This window comes from Heterocephalus glaber, unplaced genomic scaffold, assembly GCF_053883595.1.
Source record: "Heterocephalus glaber isolate CG9 unplaced genomic scaffold, H.glaber_assembly_v1.0 deba00001594, whole genome shotgun sequence".
In the NCBI taxonomy this organism is placed as follows: domain Eukaryota; kingdom Metazoa; phylum Chordata; class Mammalia; order Rodentia; family Bathyergidae; genus Heterocephalus; species Heterocephalus glaber.
In genome coordinates, this window is record NW_028258369.1 from 14,037,507 (window position 1) to 14,065,275 (window position 27,769).

General features: G+C 40.6%; 1 long non-coding RNA gene and 1 pseudogene across 2 annotated transcripts in view; both read left to right on the forward strand.

The window, feature by feature from the left end:
• The window catches only part of LOC147823271 (uncharacterized), a 306,661-nt gene that overhangs the window by 72,308 nt on the left and 206,584 nt on the right, over window positions 1-27,769 (forward strand). The window lies entirely within an intron of this gene.
• On the forward strand, window positions 1,369-4,465 carry LOC147823272 (small ubiquitin-related modifier 2 pseudogene; annotated as a pseudogene).

The window sequence follows — 27,769 nt, forward strand, 5'->3', positions numbered from 1 at the left end:
AACAGAACAGATGATGCAGAAAGAACTTCAGGCACACTCAGCTGCCTGATCTTTGACAAGGGGCTAAAAACTTTTACTGGAAGAAAGATAGCCTCATTATCCAATGGTGCTGGGAAAATTGGCTATCCATATGTAGAAGACTGAACCTAGATCCATATCTTTCATCGTGTATTAAACAAAAATCAAAATGGATCAAAGATCTAAATATTAAAACAGAAACAACCTGCTGGAGGAAAAAAATAGGTAAAACTCTTGAAGACATAGGTATAGGAAAGGACTTTCTAAACCCAACCCTAATTGCACATGAAATAATACCAAGAATAAAAAAAATGGGTTCACATAAAATCAAAAGTCTTCTGCATAGCAAAGGAAACAACCAAACAAGCGACGACATGAGCTACAGAATAGGAAAAAAATCTTTGACAGCTATTTCTTGGACAGAGGACTAGTATCTAGAATATACTGAGAACTCAAAAAAATTAGACCCCTCCAAAATAAAAGACCCAATAAAAATTGGCCATGAATATTGGAAATGAATAGACACTTCCCAGAAAAAGAACAAATGGCCCATAAATACACGAAAAAAATGTTCAACATTGCTGACCATTAGAGAAATGCAACACTGAGATTCCATCTTACTCCAGTATGAATGATTACCATTAAGAAGTCAAATAATAATAAATGCTGACAAGGCTGTGAAGAGAAAGGAAACCTTCTCCACTGTTGGTGAGAGTGTAAATTGGTACAACCACTATGGAAATCAGTATAGAGATTCCTCAAAAACTAAAATTAGAAATTCTATTTGACTTAGCTATTACCCTTCTAGGTATCTTCCTGAAAGAGTTAAAGTAATCATATTATGCTGTTGCATGCATAGCTATGTTTATAGCGGCACAATTCACAATAGTTAAATCTTGGAACTGGCTTATATGTCCATCAACCAACAAATGGATAAATACATATTGTATTTATACACAATGTTCTATTACTCTGCCATAAAGAAGAATAAACTTGAGTCATTTGTAGGAAAATGTGTGCACCTTGAGATCATAATATTAAATGAAATAAATCAGACACACAAGCTTAAATATTATATGGTATCTCTTATATGAAAAACCTGTAAATAAAGAAAAAAATAAAAGATAGAGAATAGGAAATAGTGAGATAGATCTTCAGCATATGGGAAGGGAACCAAAAGATGGAGGGAAAGGAGAGCGGGGAGGGAAATGGGATAGAAAATAAAAGGAATTTTGATGTTTTGTGTACATGTATTCAGTCCCTGGGAGGAACGTGATCATTATGTACTACAAACGTACAAAAAAATAAGAGAAGGGAAATCAAGAGACAGAAGGAGGGGGAGGGACAGGAAGGGAAGGGGACAAAAAATTAAGATGAGTTATGTACATATACCAACTCCATATAAAGAATATAATCATTATGTACTGCAAACACGTACTACTAATAACATAAAAATAAAAACATTGGCTTGTGGCGGATACTATTGAACTATTTGCTACAGAGCTGAACGTCTTTTCCCCAGCTTTCCTTGCAGTGGGATACAGTCAGGTATGACTGAGTGAGGTAGGAGATTAGGGATAGGGCAAAGCAGACAACTAAGTGGGTGGAATGTATCAATGGTCATGAAAACCCAGTCAATGTGAACAAAACACAGGACCCAAAATGATGTCAGACTTATGGTTGAGCACTGTGGACCAATAAGAAAAGTGGGATTTTTAATCCCTCATTTGAATCTGGCACTGTTTGAAGGAAAAGTGCTCTCTTCAATCCTTCATTTACTTCTGGCAGGACACCAAGTGAGGTTTTGATAGGACAATGTCCCAATCTTTTATTTCTGTGGGAGGGAATCCAATCTAGGAATTTTGGATACAAAAGACCCTGTTCCCTGGCCCTCTCTTGCTTTGTAGAGTGTACCTCTTTCTGCCTCCAATAAATGTACACTTTTGCTGCTGAGACTGGAAGGTAGGGCATAGTTAAAGCTGGCTGGGAGAGGAGGTGTAACAAGATCCTGGAACACATGCAGAGAATGGTTCCCAAAGCCCTGAATGTGGACTTCTCCCAAGAACTCAGGTAGGTTTTCCATAGGATGACCTAGATCTGCCATCGGCCTGAGGAATGGGTGATACTAAAAGGATCATCCACAATGAGTTTTGGCCACTGAGTTCTCTCTTGCATGGTGGCCCGCCCTCACACTGTAGGGTGTACTTCTTTTCTTACTTTTATTGGCCAAAATTCACTCTGCAGAGCCTATTTCTTTTCCCACCTTTAATAAAACATTGCTACTGTTTGCCCTTGCCCTTGTCTCAACCAGTTCTTTGCTCAGGACAGAAATAACCTAGAAATCAACTCCAGAAGGAGATTCTAGCACCCCCAAACCCATAAAACTGCCTTTTCTGTGTGTCTTGTCCAATTCTTTGTTCAGAACACCAAGCATCTGGACAGAATTCCCACAAGACTCTCCATCCTTTGTAACATGGGCACTGCCTGGTACAATGGAAACAGGTGTGACCAAGCATGGGCCAGTACAGTGTAGGTGGAAGCAATGTGGGCTGCTTTCAGCCTGGCCCATTGCAATACATGGTCCTCTAAGGTGGCAAAGTCTTAGTGGGTCTCTGGGATACTCTGGAGCAGAGATGCAACCCACATCCCTAACACCCTAATGTACTGGGCATTATTTTAGAGAGAAATCCACTTTGATCATAACCACTGACATTTCAGGGCAACTGGCATTTCCCTAACATTTCCCTAATGCACAGGATAGACAAAGGAGACACTCTAGAGCAGAAGCACATCAATGATCATTACCACTGTAAAAATAGCAACACCCAAAGTACAAGGCCTGCCTGGCTTCTCTCACTGCAGTGATCTGGGCCAGTCCATTTGCAAGATATTATGTGGCAGCTGCTCATATGCTGAGAAATAATTGAAGTGGGGCCTTCAGAAGAATAAACAAAAACAGTAACTAATCTGACTGCAAAGGATTTAGTTCAAAACCATTATGTGTTTAAGACCACTTCTCATACATTTCAATGACAAAAAGGCTTTGTTGTTATTTTACTTACTGTGGTAGGTACTGTATCAAAGGGGATAGGAAAGAGAAAGAAAGGAGGAGTTGGGCAGAATACCTATCTGCTCTCTGACTGGCTTTGCTGGTGCAAGATCTGACCAACGCAGTCAGGATGAGTGGGTCACACTGGATGTGATTGCTTTGGAAAGAGACACTGTAGCTGCAGGGTCTTTGGCCAGCCAAGGGTGGGTATTCTTAGCAACCTCATAAACAAAGTCCTTGGTCCTCAGGCATCAGAATTTTTCTTTGGGCACCATTAAAGTGGAGCGCAATGAGAAGGGATGAGAAATATAATTAACACAGTGACTGCACCAAAACCTGCTCCCCAAAGCTACCAGGCAAAAAAGAAGAGAGAAAACAAGAGAAGATTTTTGTGCTCAGTGTAAATTGAACATGTGTTCAGCCTCTTTTATGACAGCATCAAAGCATCTGTTCTTTTCATACAATTATATTAGTCCTGTGAAACATAAATCACACAATTACAATTAGGTCAGCTATAGAAATTGCAGTGCAGACCAAATGCTTTCGAAGTGAGAGAGGGGGCATCTAAAATAAATGAAGTGCCTTCTGCCGCTCCTGCAGCTGCTTGTGTGCTCGTTCAGTGCGGACCTGGACCTGGTACCTCTTTTGTGAAGCGGCAGCTGAGAAGACTCAGGCGCTCTCTATGGCCGACGAAAAGCCCAAGGAAGGAATCAAGACTGAGAACAACGATCATATTAATTTGAAGGTGGCGGGGCAGGATGGTTCTGTGGTGCAGTTTAAGATTAAGAGGCATACACCACTTAGTAAACTAATGAAAGCCCATTGCGAACGGCAATAGGGTTTGTCAATGAGGCAGATCAGATTCCGAGTTGATGGACAGCCAATCAATGAAACAGACACACCTGCACAGTTGGACATGGAGGACGAAGATACAATTGATGTGTTCCAGCAGCAGACAGGAGGTGTCGACTAAAAAGGGAACCTGCAACAACTCTACTCCAGAACTCTGTTCTTACAGACTAAGAATACATTCTCAATTAGAAAACTGCAATTTGGTTCCACCACATCCTGACTACTACAGTATAGTTTTCTCTATTCTTTCATTTACCCCTTCCCCATTCCTTTATTGTACATAAAGTATGTGGTGTATGTGCACAAGCATATTGCATTTTTTTTTTTTTTACTAAATGGCCAACAATATGTTTTGATTGACATCAGATGGAGACGGGATGGGGAGATACTAGTTCTGTGAAAATAATTCCCTCTCTCCATTAGTGGCATGCTCATCAGCTCTTATCTTTATATTCCAGTAAGTTATTTTGCTCTCACTGTTTTAACAGAAAAGACAACAGAAAAGACAACAACATAAAAATCCTGGCATACCTTGTTTGATTGGAGAATTTTAATGCTCTGTCTTTATGTAGGAGTAAATTACTCTTTAAAAGAAAAAGAATCCTAGATAGTTTTCCCTTTAAGTCAAGTGTCTTGTTGTTTAAATAAACTTCTTGTTTAAAAATAAAATAAAATAAAATAAAAGAAGTATTTATTTATTGACTAGCAATTCGATTTGCTGTACTGAAGGATCTAAAAGTAGTTTGATTAGAAATAAAATATTTCAAAAATTAGAGTAATATATGTGCATATACCTGAAACCAAAATTGAAATATTTTATAGTGATAATCTTGACATTAAAAGTGATAGGAATAGAACAATGATTTTTGTAAATATTTACACATTTTATTAGTTTTTAAGCTGAATTTCTCTCTAGGCCTGTCACTGCTATTTATTTGAAGAATGCATTTTAAATTATTTAATATAGTTACTTTTTGAGACAAGGTGTCACTACATAGTTCAGGCTGGACTTGAACTCACTATGGAGCCCAGACTGGCTTTGAACTCATGGCAATCCTCCTGCCTTGGCCTCCCAAGTGCTGGGATCATAGGTGTGCACAATCACACCTGACTGGCTTTACTATTTTAAATTATTTTTTCACAGAATTAACTGAAAGTTCCTCTAAGGTTGCATTTTTGTTGTTGTTGTTTTTTTTCAGTACTGAGGATCGAACTCGGGTCCTTGTGCTTGCGAGACAGGCAGCGGAACCACTGAGCTAAATCCCTGGCCCTAAAGATTGCATTTTTATGTTAGATAATTTGAAATTGTTAGTATTCTCTTTTTTTTTTTACGGTACCAGGGATTGAACTCAGGGCCTTGAGCTTGGAAGGCAGGTACCATACCACTAAGCTGAATCCAGGGCCATAAAATATTTACAGCTCTCCAAGCTCCCCCTCCCTTTTCTGTACCGGGGATTGATCTCAGGACCTTGTGCTACATCCTCAACTGAAATTGTTGACACGTCAGTCAACTCTATCTCTAGACTGTATTTTAAATTGAGAATTTTCTGTCTTTATAGATTCGGAAAAAATTGTGCAAAATGGGGGATATTTTTATCTCTACTTTTATGGATATTAAAATGTGTAAGTATTTAAGCTCCAATAATTTTTTACAGGTACTATCATCTTGCCTCCAAGTATTTTTCTTTAACATTTTTATAAGACAAAACTCATTCAAAAATCTTCTTTTTTATGATTCTTTTAAATATATCACCAAATTTAGATGCTGCAAAAGTATAGACTTTATCAATTTCAACCTAGTTAGTGAAGAATACGCGAATTCATCCAATTAATAATAGCAATGGCATTCAAAGGTTCTTCTCACAGTCAGGATATCCCAAAACACAATAGAATGTCAAAATTAAATCATATACTTGATCTGAGTTCTCATTATTGGTTTTATTTAGATTCTCTCTTCTGTTTGTGTAGGTTTTCTTTCTGGTAGCAAAGTTTTATTAAAGGTAGGAAAAGAAACAGCTCTACAGAGTGAATTTGAGCCAAGTGAAAGTAGGTAAAGAAGTATACCCTACAGTGTGAGGGTGGGCCGCCATGTCAGAGAGAACACAGTGGCCAAAATTCATTGTGGAGTGTTCTTTTTATATCACCCACTCATCAGGGTGACATCAGGTCTAGGTCATCCTATGGAAAGCCTGCTTGAGTTCTTGGGAGAAGTCCACATTCAGGGCTTTGGGAACCATTCTGCACATGTGTCCTGGATTTTGTAATTAACAGGCCACATCTATGTCCCCAGCTAACTTTGCATGCCCTGATCTCCTGTCTCATTTCCCCCTGAGAGGCACACAGCCCCATAATCCTTTATGAGGTGCTGAAGGAGCAGAGGTTTCTATCTTCTATAGCTTCTTCCAGCTGGAAGGGGCTATAGACCCTACCTACTGGGGAGTATGTGCTCTTCAACTACCTTGGGGTGTTGTGGTTCCCTGGCTAGGTTGAAGAAAGAAAACCCATCAGAAGACAATGAGAAAAGGGTTAGTGACTGTACAGTGGTAGAAAGAGTACCTTTACCATTATGTTGGGGATGTAGAACCGAAATATGAGGAGCAGGTCAGATTTCCTTGTGGAGGACAAACTATGGTAAAGAGAGAGGTTTCATAAATTATCGAGCACCTGTGAGCCATAGCCTTAGAAGAATCACCCACACAGTGGATCTAATTAAAAACAGGAGCCTCAATGCTGGTGCCCATTTAAACTGTGATGAATTAGGGTCATTAGTGACTCTACTTATCTGCACCCAGAGGAGTACTGGAGCCTTGCTTTCTGAAGAAAAGCCTCCGGTCTTCCAGAGGTTCTTAGGAATAGCTTCCTTCTTAGTCCTATGAAAATTCTAGTGATCATTTCCCATGTAGGATTTTTATAGCTTGTCACTATGTCCCTTGAGGAAGGACCAGAATGGTTCTCCAGGAACTAGGGATAATGCTAAGGTCCTGAGGGGCTGTAGTGCTGCCCTTCTTGCCTCCCTATCAGCCTTTTGATTTCCCAAGGGGACTTTAGACATGTCTCTTTGAGATCCCTTGCAATGCATGACTGTGACCTGCTTGGGAAGATGGACTGCCTCTAGGAGTTGTAGAATTTCCTGCTTGTGCTTTACAGATGGTTGCTTATTAGTCAGCAAGCTCCTTTCCTCCAGATTAATGCATGTAGCACCAGAAAGGCATATTTGGAATCTGTGTAGCTATATAGTTTCTTTCCTTTTCCTTTTCCTATGAATCCCTGAGTAAGAGCTATTAGGTCTGCCTTTTTGAGCAAGGTCCCTGGGGGAAGTTGACCTGTTGTGAACTGACAACTGCACAACCTGCCTTTTGATGTCCTTCTTGGACAAGTTACTCCCATCAGTGCACCACACCTCCTCAGGGTCTTGGAGGGGCAGGTCACAGATGGCCCGCTTGCTCGAATAGGCATTTGTTCACAACAGTGGCTAACTTCTGGGCCTGTAGGAATCAGAGAGGCAGGATTAAGAGTAATGGAAGTTTTTATAATAACCACAGGGGTGCCTAAGAGCATAGATACTTAGAAAGCCATACCCCTGTTAACCACAAGTAACCTTTGGTCTCAAAAATTGCTCTGACTAAATGGAGAGTAAGAGTTATTCCATTATACCATGCGGCAGGAACCATCTGTTGGCTAATTAGATCAGGGAGACCTGGTGTAGTCCAAACAGGTAAAATCTATTTTGGCCTTTGCCAGAATTTGAGAACTGCTCCCAATTTTGCTAGTAAGTATCTTCCTAGCAAGACAGTAGGACACTGTGGGAAAATTAGAAACTCATGGTTAAACATTTGGCCTTCAAAGTGACACATCAGAGCAGGCGTAAAGACTCTCCAACAAGGGGTCCCTGGCTATAGATCCAGAGGAGTGTTTTCCAGAGAAGGAAGTCAAAACAGAATAAAGTAACTGAATTAGCTCACCCATGATGTCCAGCATTACCCAGGGTTCCTCACAGGAGATGGTAATATCCATGGACATGGGCATTGTAGATTCCATTGGGTGCTTCTGAGCAGAAAATGAGGGTTTAGCAGGTCTACTCCCTCTCTGGAGAGAGGACAGCTAACCCTCCAATGCCATGAGTCAGGTACATTGTCTGTCTCACACTCGGAGCAGGGCCCTGGCAGTGGCTTGGTGTAGTCGTTTGACTGGTGTCCAGACTTTTTGCACTCAATCATTCTTGGGTTTTCCCTTAGATGATTTGGATGAGTTTCAAGCATTGCCAGTTGTGACAGTTATAATTTTAGCCTTTTGGGGCTGGGATGTAGCTCAGTGGCACTGCTCCTGCCTCGCAAGTGCAAGGTCCTGAGTTTGATCCCCGGTACCGGAAAAGAAAAAAAACTGAACAATGAAAGGCTTTTCTCTTTTGATTCTCCAGATCCCGACTACTGAATACAGAAAAGGTCATGTCCAACAGTTGGGTCATAGGTGTCTGGGGCCCATCTGCAGTTGCTTCATTAAACAGATGGGAGAGACCCATGTCCTCCTGAGAGACAGGCAGGGATTCAAGGACAGGATTATCCAAGATATCTCTCTCTTCCTTGGGGCCACTTAACTACTATAGTTTCTGGGCTTTTCCTAAGATAAAGGGTCACAAAAGCCTGAACATCAGGGATTTCACTCCACTTTCAATGTTTTAAGCAGAAAGAGTTTAACTGAAAAATAGTCTCATAATTTAAAATGTCACCCCGAATCCATCACTCACCATTTCCTAGTTCATACTGAACCCAAACCATGTTGCAATAGTAGATAAGCTGTTCCCTTTTTAAATTGGCAGGGTCAAACCTTTCCCATCGATCAAGGATACGGTCTAGTAGCAAAGTAAGTGGAATTTGTGAGGCGTGGTTCATGAGGTTTCCCATGGATCATCTTGGGGCCTAGAGAGAGAGACAACTAGGTCTCAGGTCCTTAAGATGGTGTCCCATGCAGAAGAAAGAGACCTAATGAGCCCACAAAGTGTCCCTTGAGGGGCTCAAGTATTCACTAGACAGACATCTCTGTCTAAAGCTAGGATGACACTGGCATCTTTCATAGAAGTATAGAAGAAAGCCCTACTGAGGGCTTGTGTCTCCATACTGGGCCAGTAACTCCTTAGGGAGAGGGGTGTTGAGCCACTTGATGGGTCTACCTAGTCCTTTGAAACTCCCATGACATCAAGGTGGAGTCCCTCCCCAGTGGGACTCCCTTCGCCACATTGGGCCACTTGATGGCTCTATTTAAGCAGGGTGGAGCCACTTGAGAAACAATATCTCTTTTCCTATTTTTTTTTGGTATCAGGGATCGAACTCAGGACCTTGATGCTTGTGAGGCAGGCACGGTGCCACTGAGCTAAATCCCCAGCCCTTGAGAAACAATATCTCTTGCATTTATCCCATAGTAAAAACTTTGGTACTTTGTTTAAAGGGAGTACTGATGAGAATCTCTCTTTTTTTTTTTTTTGCAAGAAAAAAACCTTCAAAAATCCTAAGAATAACTCATAGTCACACGAGTTAAGCTTTACTGGCTGTTCTTTTGCTCTGCTCAGACGGTCAGGCATATGTTTCTAGATTACCTGCATTTTGTTAGAAGAAACAAGGAAGGGATCTAGCCCTAAATCAAAAGAAAAGAGGGAGGAATCCCACAGGTTCTCTAAAATCAGAGGCCTAGCTCCTAATTATAAGGTGAGATTTTTCAGTGACCATGAAGTCACTAGAAATCAAACATGGTGGAACTCACATGGCTAATTCATGTGATGAATCAAAATGGAACTAACTAGGGTGAAATAATGCCTTGAGAAAGAAAAGTCCATCTAGGGGAAAAGCGCAGAGGAGACTTTGAGCACAAGAAGGAGTAAACTGGGGTAGGGGGCTATTCAGGCAGGGTACAAAGTTGCCTACAGCTATTTCCCCCCAAAGAGTGAGAAAGCTGAGCAAATTATCATGGAGAACAGAAACATGAGGTCAAAAAGGCATACCTAAATGATCAGTTCTGCAACTGGGTTAGTAACAGGCTCTGTGGCTGTTCTTTATTAACTTGTATCTGCAATGTGTGACAAAAAATGGGAAAGAGAAAGAAATGGGAAGATAAGCTTCAGGTGGACCTATGGGCCTCTTACCTGCTGGGAAAAACACAGAGGCCTGCATTCTTTCCCCACCCCGCATACTGGGAGACACAGAAAAGAGTTTCTGGTGCCACAAGAAGCATCCCAGGTTCTCCAGCCTAGGGAGGGAGGGAGAGAGAGGGAGAGGGAGGGGGGAGGAGAAGGGGGAGAGGGGAGGGGGAGGGGAGGGGGGGAGAGAGAGAGAGAGAGAGAGAGAGAGAGAGAGAGAGAGAGAGAGAGGAACCCAAAATATGTTCCAAAATATGTTCCCAAAGGGCCTTACCTGTTCTCCTGGCTGGTTTGCCAAATATGTTGTCAGATTTTGGGGGCATTAGAATCTCCTTCTGGAGGTGGTTTCTAGGTTCTTTTTGTCCTGAGCAAAAAATTGGTGAAGACAACCACAAATGATAGCAAAGTTTTATTAAAGGTAGGAAAAGAAACAGGCTCTGCAGAGCAAATTTGGGCCAAGTAAAAGTAGGAAAAGAAGTACACCTACAGCATGAGGGCAGGTTACTATGCAAGAGCAAACAGAGTGGCCCAGATTTTTTTTTGAGACAGGGTCTCACTATGTAGTTCAGAGTGGCCTTAAACATACCATGTAGCCCAGGCTGGCCTCAAACTCTTCTGTGATCCTCCTGCCTCAGCCTCCCAAGTGTTGGGATCACAGGCATGTGCTACCACATTGACTTGTACAAATATGCTTTAATGACCACATTTTCTTCATCCACTCATGTATACTGGATTAAATGGTGCTAATTGACACTGACATTTTCATGAATGTTGGGGTGGCAGGTCGCCAAAACACATCTGCTAAAAACAAACATGCTGGAATCATCCATCAGCTGTGTCTGCCAAGCAATCAGCCAAGCAATCAGCCAACTTATATTGATTACAAAAAGTGTTTATGTCAGGGGCTTAAGGGAAAAAAGAGGCAGGAAGTATCATGTACAGTTGCATGTTCCTATAATGAGTTAGTTATCATTATGTGTGGTTAAAATGTACCAATAAATGTTGTGCTATAAAAATAGCTATTTAACATTTTCCACCAAAGAATCCAGAGGTGGGTGGTCTGAGCCTCTAATGACCCCAGAGCTGCAGGCTTCATCGCTTTCCTCAGTGATCTGCAGTGTGTAGTTGGTGCTCAGGCTACAGTTGCCTGCTTCTCCTCCTGTGCTGTGCTTGTGATGCACTCAGGAGAAAGGCAGGGCACAGGTCAGAGGAGAGGGTCCCCTATCTGAGTCTCCCCCGGTGCCCTCTTGAAGGGCCTCTCTCAGAAGCCCTGCCAACAACTTCCACTTCTGCTGCATTGGCCCCAGTGGGTCCTGTGTTCACCTGATGTACAAGACAGGTTGGGGAATTTAGTTTTTACCTTTGGCTTAGTGCCTGCTCCAGCAAAAGCCCAGTTCTTTTAGTAAGGAAAAGGAGGGCTAGATATTGAATTGTTCAAGGTAAAATTTCGTTGACAGTCTTCAAGTGTCCCTTGCTGTCACATAAGATAATGGCGAGGCTGGAGTTACAAAGTAGGTGTCTATTAAACTCACCCAGTCAACTCTGGCACACATCATGTTTTTCATCATCTCTCCAGTTGTCATGAAGTCACACTGATACATTCATTAAGGGGCTGGAGGAATTTATAAGCACCTAGGGGACTCATCTCTCAAAATATTTATTTGAAAAACCATTTAGCCAATTCAAGGGATTGCACTGTGAACAATAATTTGTCTTTTTAGAGGGGTATGGGGAGAACCAAGCCATAGTGTTTTATTTTGGGGAATTTATATCAACCTGCCCCTGGATAGATTTTAACACCACAGGCAAGAAATAAAAACAAGATTTTCTCTTGTCCTCAGAGCATTTCAGGGACAATAATATCTTTGAGACCAGGTTTGGTTTGGTTTCTCTAGTTCCTCTGCAACTGTTAGCAAAAGCCTATTGTGCTAATGCATCAACCTCTGTTAGAAAAACGATGACAAAACCCAGCAGGGCAGTTTCCTGTGTGGAAGCAGCTCCAATATGGCTCCCCTCTCCTAAATAAGACCCAGTTACAGAATTCCTCCTTCCTCTTCACTCTGTAGCACTATGTCCCTCTATTCTGTCTCACAGTTGCTCTGCTATCTATTAGTTACTTCTGGGTCTATTCCCTTTGTCCATCCCATTCACCACAATACTAAAATAGTCATAAAGGCCGCAGACTAAGACACTCATCTTTTTATTCATCAGCGCTTCTAGACCAGCACTGCTCAGTAGAAACAGAATGTGAGCTCACCACTTTTCCTTCACATTAAATATTCTCAATTGCTACTTTAAAAAAGTACAAAGAAATAGACAAAGTAATTTTATAATGTGTTTTATTTAAAGCAGTATATCTGAAAGATGACCTTTTCAATTTAACACAATTATTGAGCTATTTTACATTCTGTTCTATGTCAAATTTGCAGAATCCATTGTGTATTTTCCACTTAATGCACATCTCAATTTGGAGTAGGCACATAAGGGACTAGTGGCTCCCATATTGGACAACACAGTTCCAGACAATGCCTAGGGCAATGAAGGTACATAATAGACAAAAGTAAAATTTTTCTTAAACTCAAAAAGAACTATGAAATGCTAAGATTTTAGCAAATACCATAGTTGTAGAATAGTGTGGTCCACAAATGTATGGCTGTCCCCATAACAGCGTGGTCAGCTCTATGCTTCATCAACCAAGCTTAAGATAACAAAGAGATTGCTGGGTGTGGTGACACATGTCTGTAATTCCAGCTACATGGGAGGCAGAGGCAGGAGAAATGCAAGTTCGAGTCCAACCTGGGCAGCATAGCAAGACCCTGTATCAAAGTAAAAAATGAAAAGGGCTAGGGATGTTCCCAATACTTCAGTGCCTGGGGTTCAATTCCCAGTACAGAGAGAGAGAGAAGAAAAAGAAAGACAGACAGAAAGAAAGAAGAAAAGAAAGGAAAAAAGAAAAGAAAAAAAGGTTATCAGAGAGTGAGAAGAAATTTTGCTTGAAATTCATACAATAACTTGACCTCAGAGAACACTGAGTTGAATTCTCTCATGTTATAGATGGAGATAACTAAGGCTCAGATTTGTTAAGTGGTTTGTCCAAGGTCACACAGCTAGTTAACTGGCAGAGCTGGTACTAGGACTCAGTGATGTACCCAGCCTTCATGTAACAAAGTCATCAAGAGCCTTCCATATGCAAGGAATTGTGCTATGGATTTGGCACACAAAGCCTTTAAGGTTCCTGGTCCTGAGGAGTTACTATCTTCTGGATCTTAAGTGTCCCTTAAAGGTCTATGTGCTTAAAGTCTTACTTGCCAAAGTGGCGCTATTGGGAGGCAGTGGAATCTTAAGGGGTAGAGTCCAGCAGGAGGTCTTTAAATCATTGATGGTGTTTCCTAAAAGGGGATAGCAAGACCTCATCTTCCTCTTCTCCCTCTCAGTTTTGCTCTGCCCTGCACATCTGCTATGCCTCACCCAAGGCAGTAGGGTCAACTGATCATGAACTGAAACTTCCCGAAAGATGATTATCTTAGGGCTTCATTGTAGTGAGGGAATCTAACACAGGAGTTGATGGCTAAGAGCAAGAGACAGGGAATAGGGTATTCTGGGTATTATAAACTGTGAACAGGAAGAGCCTGAAAGAGGGAGAAGTGGTGGACGAGGTAGGGTGTGGGAAGGCTCATGTGTCACCCACTTCTGTGCTGCCTCCAAACTCCTAAATGCAAAACATTGGGGCCACTTAGTAGTTGATTAAACAACACACTTCCTTTTGAATATAATTAGGGATTTTCCTCTGACATATTTGGGACATATACTTGCTTGTGTTTTCCCCAAAGCAGATTTTGAAATAAAGACTTAAATGCAGATAATTTAATTGGGGTGTTGACCACAAGTCAGGGAGAAGGGGAATCAAGAAAGACAGAAAGCCTATACTGGGTGAGTTAAGGTGTTGACTGCAATGAGGACCACTGGTCTCAATTCTATGGGAGATGTTGGGAGATACTGTAGAACACACTTCAGAATTGTCTCAGCCTGTGAGGGGGAAGCTGAGGCACTTATCCATTGCCTCTCGTTTTTTCTTGGCTGATTTAACCCCGGTGTGAAATCTAGGCTTTCCCGTGCACAGCTCTGGGAACAAGCGCCATGTGCTGTAGGGGACCAGGAGCCATCCACTGTCGCAGCAGGTGGACTCTGAAGTAGGTGGGGGTGAAACAGGACAGGGCACAAAGAATATCTGCCACAGGCACTTTCTTAGACTTATTATTCAGAATTGTGTGATGTCTTCACAGCACAAGTGCAGGAATGTTTTCTTCTACTGTATCTTCAAGCTTAGTGTTTGCTCCAGCTGTCCGGGTTCACCCTGTGCAATGTCTCTTTGTGGAAGCTGGCATTTCTGTTCCCAAAACTATGATCTTCTCTATCATTTTTATTTTTTTGTTCTTTTCCCCTCATTATTTTTGTAGTGCTGTGCAAGTTTGTCTTATATATTTTTTGATTTGTTTGTTCTCTAGTGAAGATTCCGCTCTGTTAGCTCCAGTGAGAACTTTATTTCTGCCTTTGGCATTTCCTTGGATTCTTTTCAATTGTTTCCAGCTCTTTCCTCACCCTTGCCTTCTTTTCAGCTTGTTCTATTTTCATGTCACCCTTTTGTGCTTTCATTTCACCTTTCCTTGCCTACTTTATAGAGTTCACACTTTCTTATGTAGTTTTTGAAAGCCTAATTTCTTCCTGGTTTCTCACAGTTGCACATTTCCTTAACCTTTGATGCTCAAACTGTGGTCTCAGCATCAGCAACAATAGTATCACTCAGGAGCTTGTTAGAAACTCAGATTTTCAGGCTCTGCCCCAGACTTATTGACTCACAACCCATATTTTAACGTGTCACCTTTCAGGGGGTGTATATATCATAGAAATGGACAAACAGATCTGTGGCTCCCTGGAAGGCAGTCTGGGCCTCTGATTAGGAGCATAGACTCTTGGTTTTTAATGTATTCCCAGCCTTGCCACCAACCAGCCATGTGACTTTGGGAGGTTTAATTATCCCTCCCAGCCTTCAGTTTCCTGTCTCCAAAACGGGAGCAGTAATAACTATCTCACAAAGTGGCTCTGAAAATTAGAGAAGTACGTAAAGTGCTAAGCAGAGAACTTGGAACATGGGTCTTTGAAAAATAGCTGTAATGTGATGAATTTATAAGCTGCAAAATATTTTTCTTGATTCTTCCACGTAAAATTCCTTTCACCCCCTCCTGATGGTTCATCTTGGCCAGAAAGCGATCTAGCCTGACCTGAGTTTTGCAACAGACAAGGTGATGCTACTTCCCCTGGTTATGCTCATGGACCAACTGGGGACTGTTACCCATTTAGGCTCAGATTTTAACCCAGGGGAGTGGGTTGAAGGGTACGGCCCTTAACCACATTTTGGATATCTACAGCCCTATGTGTCTCCATGAGGTTTTCCTGCAGCAAAGGTGGATGTAACTCAGCCCTGTCTTCTTGGAGGCAGGCTGGATATTGGGGGTCATTAACACCCACACCCACCTGTTTCATCTCTGCTTCTGTGCTATTTTAAAGGACTTGGAAATGGACAATTTCTTAGTCAATCTTATCTCTCCTCCAGCCAACAGATTCTTTCCCAGCGAGTGATAAATCATTGATTGCTTTGCTGAGCTTCTAGTGCTACTGTGAAATGAATTTTTCTGTGTATCCATGGGTGTTGTGCAGTCTTAATGGAAACTGAGAACCACACGGTGCTAGCTAGCTGCCATTATACCTGGGAGTTTCAGAAGTCTTTTACGTTCAGGCTGTGATGACCTTTGTAATTTGAGTTGTATGCATCCCACATATTAATACATTATTCATCAGGAAATTCTTCAAACTGCCTTTCCCCAGCCAAATGGAAATGTATGGATGTCAACCAATGAATGAGAATTTCAAGCTATCAGAAATTGGTGCCACCTGTCATTCAACAGTCACGTTTGGAAGCATTTTATATTGGCACGGTGGTGCTTGTGCCATTATTTGCATGTTTTGTTGCATTTTGTTTTTATTATTTCGTGAACACATCAGTGAGAAAAGTCTAGGTCTCAGACTCGACATAAATCGTCAAGCATGGTAAAAGTTGATAATCTTTAGCTGTATTAGGATGCTCTTCAAATTTCACAGGTACACGATGGTACTATTAAGAAAATGAATAAAAACAATAACTACCTTCAAGGTGCAGAACATTGAAGTGTGTCAATGTGGTTGATATATTTTGGGTTTTTCTAATATTTTTAAATCTCTCTAGGAATTCAAGCCTCTGTCGTTTTACTTTTGTGCACTGGACTTTAAACATAATGTTAGGAAGATGTGTTGTATCAGTCTACGAGGCTGTTCTAGCATAATATTTATGATGCAAATAAACATAATTATGATTTGTTTCTATATTTTTTCTCAATTTAAAACCAAAAGGATTGAGATTCCTATTAATTGACAAGAAATCATTTATTTTCTCTCATGAATCTATGAGGTGGTCTAAGTAACTGCTTGTGATTCCCCCCCTCTCCCCGGGCTTTGCTTGCACTAAATAAATTGACAGAAGGCTGCTGGTAACTTTCCCAAGTTATTGTTAACCTTGTCATAATCAGAGAATCCAAAAGATTTTTTTTTCAAGTTTTAATTAATTAATTTATTTTTGTACCGGGGATCAAACTCAGGACCCTGTGCTTTCGAGGCAGGCACGGTGCCACTGAGCCAAATCACCAGCCAGAGCCCAGAAGTTTAAATATCACGTTGTTTCTCTTGTATGTGAACCCAAATGGTAAAGAAAGAACAAAATGGAGGATAGATACGGGGAAGTAGGAAGAACATGTTCAAATGGGAAGGGGAACAAGGCAGGGGGAGGAGAATGAGAAAGAAGGGGAAAGGGATAAAAAAGAGAATATAAGGAAAAAGTGGCAAGAAACCTTTGTAAATGGTGAGGGGAGGAAGTGTTGAAGGGAGGGGAGGGGAATGGGAAAAATGAAGAATTAAGATATATTATGTGCATTGAGGCGATACTCTTAAGTGAAATAAATAGGACACACATGTATAAATACCGAATAGTTTCTCTGGTGTAAGAAACTGAAAGTGTAAATAAGGACTAAATGTATAATAGGTCATGTGAAATAGGAAGAAAAGGGGCAAAGGGGAAGGAAGTGGGAGGGCTAGGGGAAAGGTTAGAAGGGAATGGGATTAATATGAGAAAATGGAAAAATAGGAACAAAATCTTTGTAAATAGGGAGGAATGGAGGGGTTGAAGGGAGGGCTGGGCAAGGGTGAAAAATGAGAACCAAGAGAGACTATGTAAAGGTGCAAATTTCCAATGATGAATGTCATTATATTGTATACCTAAAATGCACCAATGATTAGAATGAATAATCGATACTGCAAAATAGGAAGAAAAGGTCCAAAGAGGTAGGGGTAGTGGGAGGGGCAGGGGAAAGGAAAGAAGGGAAAGGAAAAATGATGAGAAATGGAAAAAATGGAAATAAAGTCTTTGTAAATAGGGAAGAGTGGAGGGCATGAAGGGAGGGCTAGGAATGGGGAAAAAATAAGAACCAAGATGCATTATGTAAAGGTACAATTCCCAGTGAGAAATGTAATTGTGTTGTATACCTACAATGTACCAATAAAAGAATTTAACAACAAAAAAAGATATATTATGTGCAGGTACAAATTCCCTATGATGAGTGTGATTACTATGTATGGCAAACATGTACCCAAAACAAAACAAAACAAAAGATTATAGTCTTTTTTTAAATGTATTAAATTCTTTTATTGGTACATTGTAGGTATACAACACAATTACATTTCTCATTAGGAATTGTACCTTTACATAATGCATCTTGGTTCTTATTTTTTCCCCATTCCTAACCCTCCCTTCACCCCCTCCACCCTTCCCTATTTACAAAGATTTTATTTCCATTTTTTCCATTTAAAAGATTATAGTCTTGAGGTGCATCCATTTACCTAAAAGTGCCTGAAGTTTATCCTTCTTTATGGCACAGTAAAACCCCATTGTATATAAATGTCACTTTTTTACACATTCATCTGTTGAGGGTCATATAGGCTGAGAAACCAAAAGACTTATGATATTCCAGAGGGTAATCCATCATTGACTCGCTTTTACAAATGCAACACCTTATTTTTCCCCCATTCCATCTGGGAGAAGGCATCTGCAGGTCCCATGTTCCTGGTTGGAGGCTGCTTTCTTTTAGAAATAAAACAACATTATTATTTTGTGGGCTCAGATTCTGAGTTCAAATCTCTTACTAGGAATCCGTGAAAGTCTCTGGTTTCCAAGAGTATTGTCATATGCCTAAAAGTGACCAAAAGCGTCTTGTTTATACATTTGGTGGCCACATGAAAAGGAGATGGATGTGCTTTTTTTCCATAAACCTCTTGTATGATCTTGGAAATTTACTTCACTTGTGGGAACCTGGGTTTCCTCATCTGTAAAGAGGAACTTAATTGGATTAATTGGGTATAAACCTAATAGGTTGAAGATGGAGCTAAACCACTTGCACCTAGCCTGTGATGGTTTTTAAAGCAGCTCTTAGCAGTTATTAATAAGGACTGACACATTTAATTTATTTATTCATAAAGTTCATCATCACTATGAATGACTTTATTCTTCTCCAAAAGCATGCTTGAATAGTCAATGACTGAATGCTTGAGAGCTCAGTGATGAGGTATCCATGACTAAATATAGGTGGTAAGGGGTACAGTGGGTTCTATTAAAGGCTTATCTATGGATCAGACTCTGCAGGGCACTTAGTGCTTATTATAAGTACTTTTCTGCATCATATTTTTTCAAATTAGGCCAGCCATGTTTGACCAGGCTGTGGGCATTCCACAATTGCTTTGAAAATGACTAGACAAGTTGCAAGTTAGAAATATATACAATTCTAATTTCAGTTCCTATGTGTTACTTGGGAACTCTAGAATAATCCTATGAAAATCTTTCTGAGTCATTTGCCGAGAGACTATTCTCCATGGGTACCTTGCATTTCTGCACATCTGAGCAAAGAGATCCACACATTTGGGCTCCAGACTGTTTTTTCAAGGATGGTTGAATAATAAAAAGCATTAGAAGACACAGGAAGTTCTCTCTGCAGAGCAGAAGAGAGATTTGTTTGTTGTCTAGGATGATGAAGGAGATACAGTGGGCCCTTGATTTATGAACTTGAATGGTTCCTGAGGGCTGGTTGTAGCTCACGTTGGTTGTAAGTCAATACAGCTGAGATCTGGATGCTTACCTGGGTACGTGGTATAGATAACAAGAGGAAGATGAATCTCCCATTAACATAATTAACCCAAGTTGTTGATATGTCAGGCTGGTTGTAACTTGAAGGTCCACTGTAATGTCTCTCCAAGGCAGGTTTACTAGAGGTCTCTTACTAAAGACCAGCATTTCTGAAGCTTGGGGCTCCTCTCTTGTAACATACCTGTGCCCTGGGCCAGGCATCGCCTGGTCTTTTTTTTTGGTGGTGCCGGAGATTGAACTCAGGACCTTGCACTTGCGAGGCAGGTGGCGGCACCACTGAGCTAAGTGCCTGGCCAGCCTGATCTTTATTACATTACTTTGTGGGAACTGGGGCTTGGAGAGCTGGTGCAAGGGATGGTAGTTTGGCTACTGCTCTTGCTGTCCTTTGTCTCTGCCCAGGAGTCTGATCATTGTATACAATAGAAGACAGAGGATGGGGCTAGGGCTCAGAGGTTTTATTCAGTTACTTTCACTTTTTGAGTTACCTCCTCACCTCCTAGGAAAGCGGAGAGACTGAGGGGATCAAGGGTTGATGGTAGGACTTACTTCATAGAGCTGTGTGAAGGTGAAAGGATATAATTCTTGGAAAGCATTAAGGGCAGTGTCGGGCACAGACAATGAATCATAGCTATTTAAGTTTTTCTTCTGTCCATTAAAGGGTGTTGGATGCATTTCCTCCAGGTTCATCTGAGCGTAGCTTTGGTTTTCTCTTAATCGGTAGACAGTGGTAGCTCTATTGGTTGGAGTGGCCACTTGAAGATCAGGTCTGACTCTTGGGGAATTGAACCTGAACATTTTATATATAAAGATGACATAGCACACGTTGGTGTAGTTGTAGTGTACGGTATAAAGCAGGCACTCAAATATTAGAGGTGATTCTGATGATAAAACTGTTAAATGTTCTTTTTACCTTCATCCAAATGAATTTATTTCACATTTTATTCTATTTTTCAGCCTAGTTCTCCTCCACCTGCCAGCTATATATACAATTTAAAGTTATGTAAGTACAAAACATTCAAGGGGTTTAAAAATTAGAAGATCTTATGCATTTAGGGGCACAGGCAATCATTATTTTTTCTTATGTTCTATGCTTTATCTGATCATGTCTGATAAGGAGGCAAAATGGCAGAGACAGAAATCAAATCAAATGATCTTTGTTCAAGGTTCAACTCCAACATTTCATTAGTTCTGAAGCCTTGCAAGTTTCTGCATTGTCTCTATGCCATAGTTTCCTCACCTGCCAGATGTAGAATATAATTGTATTGATCTCAAGAATTTACTGTGAAGATTAAACGAGTTAATACTTTAAAATCACCTAGAAGAGTATTTTACACATGACAAGAATTCAAGAAATGTTAAATATTATTAACATACTATTGGTTACTGTTTAGGAATACAGGAAGAGGCTTTTGGTTATTGATGTTAGCAAAAATATATCTTAATAATTCATGGAATTTGGGACATGTATTTGAGAGAAACCCTTCCATATTTCTTTTGAAAGCAATTGCTTTTTCGCTTTGTATTCGGGGGGGGTACCAGGGATAGAACTCAGGACCTTGGACTTATGAGGCAGGCATGGCACTACTGAGCTAAATCCCCGGCCCCCTTGTTTTGTATTTTTTTTTTTGGTACCAGGGATCGAACTTGGGTCCTTGCGCTTGTGCAGCAGGCAGCGAAAACACTGAGCTAAATCCCCAGCCCATTGTTTTGTATTTTTATGACAGAGTCTAACTATGTAGTTCAGGCTGGCCTTGAACTCACTATGTAGCCCAGGCTGGCCTCAAACCCATGGGGATCCTCCTGCTTCAGCCTTCTGAGTGCTGAGAGAAAGCAATTACTTTTTATGGTATTGTGTCAATTAGGATTGAGTTTGGCTATAAGCAATAGGAAATGCAACTTTTATGGCTTACAGAATTTTATATCTTTGGAGGCAGGAAGCTCCTGGCATTAATCTGACAATTCAGTTAGTGTCTCTTAATTGTCTACCTTTTCCTCATGACTACAAGATGGTGGCTGTGGCTTCAGACATTGAGCAGAAAGAAAGGGGAAAGAGTGGTGTCAGCTATATTTGTCTATTTAATCAAGAAAGCAAATCCATTAGACATATTTCTGTTTCTGTCTCATTGGCCAGTGTTATGCTATAAGGCTTCCATTGGTGGCAGGGGAGCCTGGGAAAGCCAGTGAGAATAGTGTTTCAGGTGTCTAAGTTTGAAAGCAATGAGGGATAAGAGAATTGGTGTTGGGTCAGCCAATTGATAGTATTTCAGGTAGCACTGGACGTTTTCTGAAAGAGGACATTTGGTCTAGCCAACTGCAGGTTTGTTGCTATTTCTAGAAGTAGCATTCACTCCAACCATCTCATTTTAATAATACCTAACACATTAGCAGCAAGACTGAATAAAAATAACCTGAGAAATGGGAATATAAAGTGGCTTTTTCTGCTGGGTCACTGTATTAGGAATATATTTCTATGTCATAAGTTACCCCCAAATTTAGTGACTTAAAAGAATAAATGTTTTTATACCAGAGTTTCTGTGGGTCAAGACTTTGGCAATTGCTTAGGTGGAGGTTCTGGCTCAGCATCTCTAATGAGATTACAACCACATCAGCCAAACCTGTAGTCATCAGAGGCTTGACTGGGGCTGTCAGTTCTGCCAGGAAGTTTCTACAATATGGGCCTCTTCACATGGCTACTTGAGTGTCCTCCCAGCATGGCAACTGGCTTCCCTGAGAATGACTAATCAGGAGGGAGGGAGAGAGAAGGGGGGAGGGAGAGAGAGAGAGTCTCAATATCTTTTATAATCTAGCTGCAGAAGGCAAATAGCATCACATTTACCATAGTCTATAGTCACACAGACCCACTCTGATATAACATGGAAGGGAACCACACAGGGGCATGAATAATACCACATGGAAAAGATCTTTGGACGCCATCTTGAAAACTGGTTACCACAATCTCAGAGCCATGGAACAGGGAAATGAGAACTGAAACCTAGCTTTTCTGACTATCAACCTGTGGCCATTATCATATTCTTGTCTTCATTTTTATATTGGTTTTAAAGTTAGAACTAACAATCTATAGAGGAAAATTTTTGTTAAGAACAATCATCACTTAAAATATCCTATAGCTCCTCTACATACAGACACATTAACATCACAAACACAAAAACAGATGTTTTCCTATGGCTCTGTTCCTGTCAGTGTGCTTCTGAGTGAACAGAAGCAAAGAACTCTTGCCTCATGTAGCTCAACTCCATAACTGGAAAATTAAGACAGCTGTGTCATCAACAAGGCATAGATCTGACACAAGAATTACGCAGTTGGTTTCCTCTTCCATCAGTGGAATGTAAAATAATCAGAAAAGAAGAAAAGAATCCATCTGCAAGATAGAAGAGAACAAAGTGAAAGGTAATTGACGGAGTTTTAAATGAAAAAGAGAGCTTTTATTTTTTATTGTGGAGCAAGCCGAGTCCCCAAGCTATTCTTTCATGTGCTTGTTTGTACAGCAACATAGATTGGTAGAAAATTGCTTGCTTCAGTTGTGTCCTATAGGGAAAGGAGCCCACACTGAATTGCAACTTATTACAGTGATATTATTTTCCAACCACATTTTAAAGTGAGTATAAATTTGTTTTCCGGATGACCAATCCTCAATAACTTGCAGAAGTAAGCAGTTTTCAGTTTTATTCACTCTAGTTTTGGAACTAAAATAATAGTAGACCTCTGTTTTGGTACTTAATCATATCTTTTTGTTCCTATTCCTCCAAAGTCCATCATAATCACTTTCTGGGTGAACAGCAATGATTTGACGCCTCTTGGAATAAAGAAAGGGGAAGAAAGGAAGGATTTTTTGGTCTGGCCTCTTCTTGCTTATAGAAATGTGTATTTCAATTATCTTCAGTTAAAATTGAAATGGATTCCTCTGTGGCCCATATATTTCTATTTTAAAAACGATCATTCAAACTAATTGAATACAGCTCCTCATTGATTTAATCTGAGTATATGAAATGGATAGCTTCAGGGCTATTTTCTGATTCATTGACAATACCAGATTTAGAGAAAGGAAGGAAACTAATATTTATGGAGCAGCAAATATGCAGTCAAGGGCTATATCAGGCACAGACTATGTGTTTTCAGTTGGAAACGTCTTGATTCAGTGAGCCAAGTGTTGTCCCAATTTATAGATGGGAAAACTGAGGCTGAGAGGTCAACTTCCTCACTCATCCAGTAACTGTTCCTTCCTGGTCTAAGCAATGGGTAGTAGAGGTGTGCGGGTTAGCAGAACAGAGCCACACAGCTGGTGAGTGGAAAAGCTATGATTGGGACCTAGATGGCTCCAAAGACCAGGATGTCTTCATTTACCTCTGTGAATTTACACACAGAGCCACAGCAGAAGGAAGAATGTACAGGAGGTCATTGAGAGGTGCATAGTAACATTTACCTGGTATAAGCTCCTTGCCAGGCATCATGTGAGATGCTTGTCTTGTTTTAAGGCTAGAACCCTCTTAAGTACCCTATGAATTGAATTAATATTCAGTGAATCAGTGAGTATCAATTACAATTTGAGGCAGAGAGGGATTCAGATAATTGTTCGTGATTGCTCAGCTATTCAAAAGTTGAAGATGATTTGAGCCCAAGGAGGAGAAGGAGGTTCTGTTTCTGGCAGAAGTCCCCCGCTAAGGTGCCTTGTGTTGAAGGCAATGAGGGTTGGTTTCTGCTGCTTACAGCGATGCACCATTTCATCTGGTTCACCATTGCTGCTGGTTCAGGGAAACTGTTTGCAGCATCTGAAAGCAGCAGCAACACTCTTCTCTGCAAGCTGCCCGTTCATTCAAGTCCAACTCACACTGTCCATTTAAATTTGATGCTATTAAGATAATAACAGGGACAATTCAGAATTCTTTTAAAAAATTCATTAGTGCTTTTCTGCAGCACATAATGATTATATCCATCATGGGGTGTCAGTGCATGTGTGTAACACATCTTAATCCACAATTCTTTTTTTGGTTTTGGTTCTTTTTGAGATAAAGTTTCATTATGTAGTTCAGGCTGGCCTTGAACTCACTATGTAGCCCAGGTTGGCCTTGAACCCATGGCAATTCTCCTGCCTCAGCCTCCCGAGGGCTGGGATTACAGGTGTGCACCACCATGCCCGGCTTATCATTTTTAATTTTTAAATTTTTATTAGTATGTTTATAGTACATAATGATTACATTTAATGTGGGGAGTTGGTACGTATACATAGCACATGATAATTTTTTTTTCCTCTCCCACCCCTCCCATCACTCCCTGCTCTTTCCAACTCTTGGTCTCCTTACCATTCTTTGTTTTTTGAGCCAGGGCCTTGCTCTGTAATTCAGGCTGGCCTTGAACTCACTAAATAGCCCAGGCTGGCCTCGAACTTGTGACAGTCCTCCTTCCTCAGCCTCCCGAGTGCTGGGACTACAGGTGTGTGCCACCATGCTCGGCAGACTCCTTACCATTTGCAAAAGCTCTGTTTCCACTTGTTTCTTCAATTCTTTTTTTCTCTTCCATTATTCTCACTTCCGTTTCTCCTCCTTTCATCTTGCTTTCCTTCCATTTGTAAAATATTTCCCTATTTCCTATTATCTATCTTTTATTTTGCTTTTTACTTATAATTTGGGTTTCTTATATAAGAGAAACTGTGTGATACTTAAGCGTGTGTGTCTGATTTATTTCACTTAACATTATGGCCTCCAGGTGCATCCATTTACCTACGAATGACTCAGATTTATCCTTCTTTATGGCAGAGTAGTACTGCAATGCATGTAAGTACCACATTTTCTTTATCCATTTTATTATTACTTTATTTTTTCACTTGTGGATGAATTTTTTTTTTTTGAGACAGTTTCTTGCTATGTAGTTCAGGCTGCCTTGAACTCATGGTGATTCTCTTGTCTCAGCCTCCCAAGTGCTGGGATTACAGGTGTGCACACTCACACCCGGCCACTCCTTTTACTTGTAAACAATGTTTGCTATAAAACTAGATCCCAGGTGACATGATTGACCTGTACCATCTGGCTTTACGTAAGCGCACTATGCGTCAATGAGACACCTGCTGGTGCGTGTCTCAGAACTGGGCCCTTCTCTTAAGTGATGCCTGCCTGTATTAAAATAAATGTAATAGAATCACAACAGCTTCAAGGACTTGGGCGGGGGGGGGGGGAGTTCTCCTTAAATAACAAAGGAACAGAAACCAGTGTCACCTGAATTAGTACTCAAGAGTACTGTGCAGCTGGCAAGAGCGGGGTGTGTTGCAGAGAGCACCCACGTCATCGAAATGAGAGGGCATTCTGACTGGCACCCAATGGAGCAGGGAGGCTCGATGCCAGGAAGAAAATCAGCAAAGCATAAATTCCCATGGGCATTTGCAGCTCTGCTGCCAAACTGGTTTTACAAATTTCTGACAGTAGGAGCCAGCAGGTTTTTATAGGACAATTTCCAGTGTCTGTGACTGAAATTTTCCATCTCATACCCACTGACAATTTCTTGATACATACTAAAACAATTTTCTAGATTAATCATTAATCTTAATGAGGATATTTATTTACCTCAACTAGTAATGTAATAAACATGATGTTATTGTGTTGAGTTTCAACAAAAGAATGAAGGGGTCACTACAGAGCAGGGGAGGAGGGACAAATCAGGTGCCACATACAGTCAGGGTATTTAACACTTTAGTATTTGAAAGGAAGGTTAGGACTTTGTCCATTACCCAAGCGATCCTTGCTCTGAGTCAAGCTCTGTCCTTGTATTGAAGGAGGAAGCTCACCCGGTAAAGCCATTTGGTATGCTGGCTCGGGGCGACTGGGCAGGGGTGCAGGATATAGTGTGGGTTAAGGATCATTCTATTTGAGGTGCTAAAGTGGGTCTCTGGGAAAAGGACACAGGGGCTCCTGCATGGCAGGTGGCTCTCTAGGCTGGGCAGAGGGCTTGATGCTTGGGGGAAAGAGAGAAAACAGAGAAGGAAGAGCAGCAGCAGGACAGGTTGATACAGAGTGTTGGGGTGGGGGAACGTTTACTGACCGGGGTTAACAGAAAGGACTCCGATTTAAGCGGATTTCATTTGTTTTTGCTCTTTCTTCTCTTGTATACACCTACAAATTTCTATAACTCATAAAGATTTGTGTAAGAGAACTGTTCCATTGCTACGAAAGCTCTTGCATTACTCCACTGTAGTCCAATCCTCCCTCCTCGTCAATTATTGTGTTCTTTATCATTATAATTTTATCACTTTAAAAATGTTACATAAATGGAGTCACATAATATAGAATCTTTAAAATTGAGATAGAATTTAAATACCATAAATTTCACTTGTTTAGTCTGTAATTCAATGTTTTTTAGAATGTTTACAACTGTTATCACTAAGTTCAGAACATTCTCATCACTCTGAAGAGAATCCTGCACTTCTCTAATGGCCAGTGATGCTGAGCATCTTTCATGTATTTATTGGCCATTTGTACTTCATCTGAGAAGTGTCTATCCATTTTGTTTGACCATTTTTTGATTGTGTCTTTTATTTTGGAGAGTCTAATATTTTTGAGTTCTTCATAGATTGTAGATGTTAGTCCTCTGTTCAAGGAATAGCCAGCAAAATTTTTTCCCCATTCTGTAGGTTGTCTTTCACTCTGTTGGTTGTTTTTTTTGCTGTGTAGAAGCTTTTTAATTTGATACGATCCCATTTGTTGATTCTCAGTATTATTTTTTATGCCATAGGGGTTCTGTTCAGACAGCCCTTGCCTGTGCCTATCTTCAAGATTTATCTATTTGATGATACCATTTTACTCCACAAAGAATGGCTATCATCAAGAAATTAAATAATAACAAATGCTGGTGAGGCTGTGGGGAAAAAGGAACCCGTCTCCACTATTGATGAGAGTGTAAATTGGTACAACCACTATGGAAATCAGTATGGAGATTCCTCAAAAAACAAAAACTAGAAATTCCATTTGACCCAGCTATTTCCCTTCAAGATATCTTCCCAAAAGAGTTAAAGATATCATATGAACAGTGATAGAAGCATTTCCATGTTTATACCAGCACAATTCATAATAGCTAACTGTTGGAAGCAGCCTATACGGTACAGAGGAGTTTATAAAGAAAAAATGGTATTTATACACAATGGAGTACTATTGTGCCATAAAGAAGGATACACTTGAATCATTTATAGGTAAATGGATGCACCTCTCATCTGTCCTGATGAATAGATGTGAACCCAAGTAACTTGAGAAAAATCACTAGCAGAATCAGCAGAATCTCAGCTGGAGCCCAGGCCTTGACTTCTGTATTGCACTCTGGTGCTTGTCTTTGAAATCAATTGCTGACAAATAGTGAGGGCTTTATAGGAATGACTGAGTAATGACTATGCCCTTCTTCAATCTCACTCATATTTGCTTTTGCTTTTTAAAAAATGTTGTGGTGC